At 43.0% G+C, this 7,269-nt stretch overlaps 1 long non-coding RNA gene across 1 annotated transcript; it reads left to right on the plus strand.

Annotated features, from left to right (window-relative positions):
• Positions 1-265: 265 nt before the first annotated feature.
• Positions 266-6,289, plus strand: LOC132993424 (uncharacterized). The gene is made up of 2 exons (XR_009676465.1): positions 266-763; positions 5,379-6,289. It is a non-coding gene; the product is annotated as an uncharacterized LOC132993424 (long non-coding RNA).
• Positions 6,290-7,269: the final 980 nt, after the last annotated feature.

The following is a 7,269-nucleotide window of genomic DNA, read 5'->3' on the forward strand; positions in this document are numbered from 1 at the left end:
CTGAAACAGAAGATCTTACTTGCTTCAAAACACTCAGACTCAGATGTAAAGTACTCTGCCAGCACTGTTCAAGATGTTTTTCTCCACACTGTGTATCAAGGCATAGGGCACAGACATGGTGACATCCGTAGGGAGCTAAAACCACTGCTTGAAGATACTACAGTCACTGACGAAGCTATCCTGAAACAAATGAAAAAAGTGATGAGTGATGAAAGTGAAAGACAGCGTCGCCTTGGTCCTGTCACTCGCCAAAAGAACACAAATGTGCACAGTACCCAAGTTGAAATAAATGCAGCACAGTGTCCTAATGTGAAGGAGGAAAGCACAGGAAGAAAACCTAAACCAGACATGATACAGCAGTTGGCAGAGAAAGTTGAAAAGCTGGCAAGTATTGTTGAAGTAATGAAACAGTCACTACAAACACAAAAGCCAGAGCAAAACAGTCAATACAGAAAAAGCAGAGTAAACTATCAGAGAGATAAACCATATGGATGTGAACGGTGTGTTGAGTTAAATCGTCCCGAGTGTCCTCACTGTTTTCACTGCGGTGAAGAAGGACATAGAGCAGTTGGTTGTATGAAGAAGACAACGCGTCAGGGAAACTGGAACCGGTCTCTGCCAGGGGACAAACAGTGACCGGGTCCCATTCGCTGTCCCAATCTGAAACAAGTAACAGTCACAAACCTGTCAGTGAAAGTGCATCAACATGTAACATTCAAACGAACAACGATGTGACATCACACCAAAGACTGAAAAAGTCTGAGTTTTCCCCTCTTGACTTACCTAACAGTAAGAGTGAAAGACTAGCTCGTCTCATTGGAAAAAAAGCTCTCATGCAGTGCAACTTGAATGGCCTAGCAGTCAGTGCTTTGTTGGATACTGGTGCTCAAGTAAGCATTGTTGATCGTGAATGGAAAAACAAATACTTACCAGTCACAACTGTTAGACCTCTAAGTGAAATTATTCTTGATGAAGAAGAGTTAAGGATTTATGCTGTGAACGGTGACATTCTTCCTTTTGATGGGTGGGTGGCCATTACAGTAAACTTGATGGGAAATGAAGATCCTAACTTGTCAATCACTGTGCCTTTTCTAGTTAGCAGTTTCGCATTGGAGAGGCCACTTTTGGGTTTTAATGTGCTGGAGGAGTTGATACGAGAACAGCCACAGAAGTTCATCCCAGTCCTCATCAACCTACTCTGCAAAGCATTGTCACTACCTACAGAGAAGGCAGAGCTCCTGGTGAACTTCATTCAGTCTGACAAACCTTCAGTGCAGTGTGAACGCCTACGGACTGGCAGGTATGACACCATCATTCCAGCTGGTCAGGTTGTCTGGGTTAAGTGTGCCGTCTCACCTGATTTCAACCTGTCCGAGTCTGTCTTCCTTTTCGAGCCTGAGATGAACAACACACAACTTTCAGACCTAGATGTTTGCGAAGGTCTACTGGCGATACAGAACACAAAGAAACCATATGCAGAAGTACCTATGTGGAACAACACAAAACACACAATCATGATACCAAGGAAAACAGCCATTGGCAGCATTCATTGTGTTGAAAAAGTGATAAACATGGACCCAGTTGAAAAGTCAGAGCCCACAGTAACAGTCAGTAGTGCTGTTTCAACACCTACTGATACAGACTCATCTCCATGGCAACCCCCAGTTGACCTCAGTCATCTTAATGATGAACAACAGGCTAAAGTTAAAAAAATGCTCTATGAAGAAGCTGGAGCTTTTGCTCACGACAACACAGATATCGGATGCATTCCCAGCTTACAAATGTCGATCAACCTAAAAGACGATGTTCCTGTTCAGAGAAGCTACTCATCTATTCCAAAACCACTTTTTAAAGAGGTGAAGGAGTATATAGAGGAACTATTACTAAAAGGGTGGATAGTTAAGTCCAAATCGCCATACTCTGCTCCAGTAGTCTGCGTCAGAAAGAAAGACGGCAGCTTACGGCTATGCATTGACTACCGCCTCCTGAACAAAAAGACTGTTCCTGATCGACATCCCCTGCCCAGAATACAAGACCTGACTGACACTCTCGGTGGGTACACCTGGTTTAGTATTCTGGATCAAGGAAAAGCGTACCACCAGGGTTTTGTGGCTGAGGGCTCACGCCAGTTCACTGCCTTCATAACTCCTTGGGGTCTCTACGAATGGGTCCGTATCCCATTCGGACTCACAAATGCCCCTGCCACATTTCAACGGAGCATGGAGGAGATGCTAGGGCCCCTCAGAGATGAATGTTGCATCCCTTACCTTGATGATGTACTGTGTTATGCAAAAACTTTCGACGAACATGTTGATGCGATTCGGAAAGTTCTCCAGGCTCTCCAACAACACGGTGTAAAGCTAAGGCCAGAGAAATGTGAATTTTTCAGACAGGAAGTGAGGTACGTGGGCCGGATTGTATCAGCTGAAGGAGTCAAAATAGACCCACATGACCTAGAAGCTGTCAAAACTCTAGCATCTAAGACCCCACAGACGGTGGGTGAGGTAAGGAAGTTGACTGGGTTTCTGGGCTATTATCGCTCATATGTTCAGGATTTCTCCAGGATAGCAAAACCGATCTATGAGCTCCTCCAGTCAAAGCAAGGCCAAACGCAAAGTCCAGTGCAGAGTAAAAACAGTAAACGACAGCAGCTGCCTTCACGAGAACTTGTAAACTGGACAGCTGAACATCAAGAAGCTCTAGAACAGTTGATCACTCTCCTCACCAATCCCCCTGTTTTAGCTTATCCTGATTTTAGTTTGCCTTTCACACTCCACACAGATGCATCAGATCAGGGTTTGGGAGCAGTCCTTTATCAGAGTCAGAATGGCAAATTGAGAGTGATTGGATATGGTTCTAGAACGTTGACACAAGCTGAACGCAACTATCATCTACACAGTGGAAAGCTGGAGTTTCTCGCGCTGAAATGGGCTGTGTGTGAAAAATTTAGGGACTACCTTTATTATGCCCCCCATTTCACCATTTACACGGACAACAACCCATTGACTTATGTTATGAGTACAGCCAAGCTTAATGCAGTTGGTCATCGGTGGGTTGGAGAACTCTCAGACTTTCGGTTTGACATCAAATACAGGCCTGGAAAATTAAACATAGATGCAGACACTCTTTCTCGCCTTCCTTTGGATATGGAGAAGTATCAAAGAGTTTGCTCAGAGGAGTTTTCAGAAGAGGCAGTGCGTGCAACATGGGAGGGAAGTGAGGTAGCCAAAAAGAAAGATGTTGCTTGGGTGGCAGCACTCAACATCGCCTCCCCAGACTCTCACCAGCTACCTGTCTCCAACCAGTTTAGTATTAGCCATAATGATCTGATAAAAGCTCAAAGAGATGATCCAGCTATCAGCCCGATAGTTCAGTTAAAAACAATGGAAACAAAGTTGACAGATGAGACACGTAAGACATTAAATGGAACTGCAAGAAAGCTCTCCCATGAGTGGTGCAAGTTGTACCTTGAAAATGACCTCCTGTACAGAAAATCAAATGAACGAAGACAGTTGGTGCTCCCTGCAAAGTACAAGAACTTAGTTCTAAAACAGCTACATAATGACATGGGTCATATTGGCACAGAGAGAGTGTTATATCTTGCAAGGGAGAGATTCTTTTGGCCCTTCATGGCTAAAGATGTTGAGGCCTACGTCACTCAAAAATGTCCATGCATCATGTCGAAGAAACCAGTCTCACACAACAGAGCTCCCATGGGTAGCATCACATCCAACTTCCCTTTAGAGCTAGTGTGTATTGACTACCTACACTTGGAAGCTAGCCGTGGAGGCTATGAGTATATCTTAGTTGTAATTGACCATTTCACTAGATTCGCGCAGGCCTACCCTACAAAGAATAAGAGTGGAAAAACAGCTGCTGAGTGTATTTTCCAAGATTTCATTCCCCGCTTTGGATATCCATCCAAACTACATCACGATCAAGGTCGTGAATTTGAGAATGAACTGTTTAAAACCTTGCAAAGCCTGTCTGGAGTTGGCCACTCAAGAACATCGCCGTACCACCCTCAAAGTAACCCGGCAGAACGTTTTAATCGTACGATACTCCAGATGCTGAGAACATTAACAGACAATGACAAATTGCGGTGGAAGGATCATCTCCCGCATATTGTACACGCGTACAACTGTACACGACATGAGTCTGTTGGCTTTTCACCATTTTTCCTCCTTTATGGACGACATCCACGTCTACCAGTGGATTTGCTGTTTGGATTCACAGATGAAGAGGAGACACACTCACCTAGAGGATATGCTGAGAAATGGGCTAAAAGAATGTCAGAAGCATACAGGATTGCCAGTGAGAACAGTAAGAAGTCCAGTGCAAGGGGCAAAATAACATATGACAAAAAGGTGAAAGGAGTTGTACTCGCACCAGGAGACAGAGTTTTGGTAAGGAACCTCAGTGAACGTGGGGGACCTGGAAAGCTGAGATCGTATTGGGAGAAAAGGATTTACATCGTCAAAGAGCAAATTGCAGAGAGTCCAGTGTATATTGTGTATGCGGAAACTGGAGACCGGAGAAAAACAAGAACCTTGCACCGAAATCTCCTGTTGCTGGTAAACGACTTACCTGTGGAACTCACCCTAACTAATGTTACACCATCTCCTGCAAAGAAAACATGCAACAGACAAAGAAAAGAAAGAGCTGCATATAGACAGACACAAACCGACATGAGCGAAAGTGAAAGTGATGCGGATGAGGGATACAGTTACTGGTTGAGAATACCTACTGACAAAACAGTGGAAGGATGTTTTCATCCTAAGCAACAAGTACCCCATTCTAATACAGTCAGAGAACCTGTTGAAGAGACAACAGACTTGCAAAATGGACAATTACTGGAACAGACACGGAAAAGGAGAGGAACTGTACCTGAGTATCTACCTGGAGGAAAGGAACATGTAAGGGAAAACTCACCTGATGAAACTGCAACGCTTCTTCAAAAGGAAACAAAAGAGAGGGAAAATATTCCTGAAAACCAACTTGTCTTCACAGAAGAAGCGGACACAATCGAGGAACTGCAATCGGACTCAGATGTGCGACCCCTGACCCCCCCTGTAGAGCATGATGACGGCCAGGTTAGGAGGTCCACTCGTGACAGAAGGCCGCGTCAGTTTCTCACTTATGAATCATTGGGTGAGCCATCAGTCCAATCACATCCAACATGCAATTTAGTTGGAGGGTACCTAGCACCACACCTAACTATCACAGATGCATTGTCTCACACTCTACCTACACACCCACTAATGACATATGTCTCACCTATGAATATGCCATTTTCACAAGCAATCTATTACACTCAAACACCTTACACTTACCATGCACCTACATTGTTTGTTTCTTAGGTAGTGATTCAAATACAGAGGTTTACGGTCATTGACAAGAGTTTATAAGGGCAAAGGTTATAGATTATGGAAATGTCAGGAGCTATTCTTTATTTTTGTCGGGGAGTGTGTGACACACCGAAATGTGTTGTCACATTTTGTTATTGTATTTGGTTATTTTGTATGAATATTATACAAACGTATCTGTGTTTTGGTTAAAGAAGTTATTTTGAAGCTGTTCCTGTATATGCCACAAGGGGGCAGCACCTCCCCTGCTGAGCGGGCTGTTTATTGTCTTTACTGCGCTCTGCTTCAGTCTGGCAGAAGCGAGAGAAGAGTGAACAACTACAGTCGACTCAGTGTGTTTTCTTTGTCTTTTACAGGTTAGTAATTGAAGTTTAAAACACAGAACTTTCACAATATGATGCAGATTTAATCCCACTTAAAGTTCTATTGGTTCTATAACACTTTGTGGGTCTTATGTTTGTAAAGAGAGTAAAAACGGTTTTGAGTGCTAGCATGCTAAGAAAAGTGCCTCGTGCATGACCGTAACTTTCAGTTTCAATTCCCTTCTGATTTTCAGTTGGTTAAAAACGCTCATGATACTGTGTAAAATAAATAAATAGGTCATTCATTCTGTTTATGTACAAAAGTAAGATTGTTGTATCAGTTAAATGTTATTTGCTTATCTGGTAGCTCTGTTAGTTAATATGGGTTTTTCCCATTGAAAATCTTGCTAAGAGGCAAAATGCTAGTTTAGGTAATTTTACCATAATGAGCTTGTATTTACATGGATGTTAATTCGAACAGTAAAATTAGATTTTGTATTTAGTGAATTAATCAGAGTGTCTGAAATGCACTTAAAGAAGTAACATATTTTGTATGTTTTGGTATTTAAACATTTGTTTAATAAAAGTCTGGCAGAAGCGAGAGAAGAGTGAACAACTACAGTCGACTCAGTGTGTTTTCTTTGTCTTTTACAGACATACTTTAAGCTGTAAGCAGGTTCCATCCCGTACCTGTTACAAAGGCATAAAAAGTCCAAAATAGACCTGTTAAAAATTATACATGGGCTAGGCTCTCGTTTTTAACATAAATAAGCATTATGAAGGGTTACAGACCTTCTTGTATCTCTGGTATCACATTGTGGTATCAGTGTTCATAGAAAGTGTTACCAACTCCTCATCTCCCCATGCTCACATTTTCTCCCTCACGTCTCTCCGCCCCTGCGCTCTTTTGTTCTTTCTACTGTCTGCTCTCTGCCTCTGCTGCTGCTGTGCTGCTGCTGATTGAAGGGATTGTCTGGTTTTATTAATATGACAGGTGAGCCTGCCCAGCTGCTACCTGAGTGTGTCGGTGTGTGAGTGTGTGTGTGTGTGAGTGTGTGTGTGTGTGTGTGTGCGTGTGTGTGTGTGCGTGCGCGTGTGTGTGTGCTCTATGCATGCATGTGTGTGCCAAAAAGCAGCAGCTGTCTCATACACGCAATGCACACATGGTCTCATATGAACCCATTCACACACAGGCATTATTGTGACACATGGACTTTCATTTTTTATGACATATTTTAATTGTGCATTTAAAGATGCTATGATCATCTTCCTGTCAAACCGGCGTAAAGCAGCACTGGACAGATGCTCTGCACACTAGAACCATATTTGAGTGTTATTACTCTCATATATTACCACTTTGTTTACTTCCTGGCCTGCAATTCACCAGTGTAATTTTCACTGCCCCTCTCAGTTGGCCATAACATCCCTGCTCTTGTATATACACTTTATGATTTGACTCATATGTTGGGGTTCAATACATCCATATTGACTTAGATAATTGAACACAAGGGACGCGGGCAGTATTCATAAAAGCGGCAGAGAGACAATTCAGTGAATAGAGGGTTATTGGAACAGCGGGGAGAAGCTGTTTGGTCGACGCA

The sequence above is a fragment of the Labrus mixtus genome, chromosome 18, assembly GCF_963584025.1.
Source record: "Labrus mixtus chromosome 18, fLabMix1.1, whole genome shotgun sequence".
NCBI classification, from domain to species: domain Eukaryota; kingdom Metazoa; phylum Chordata; class Actinopteri; order Labriformes; family Labridae; genus Labrus; species Labrus mixtus.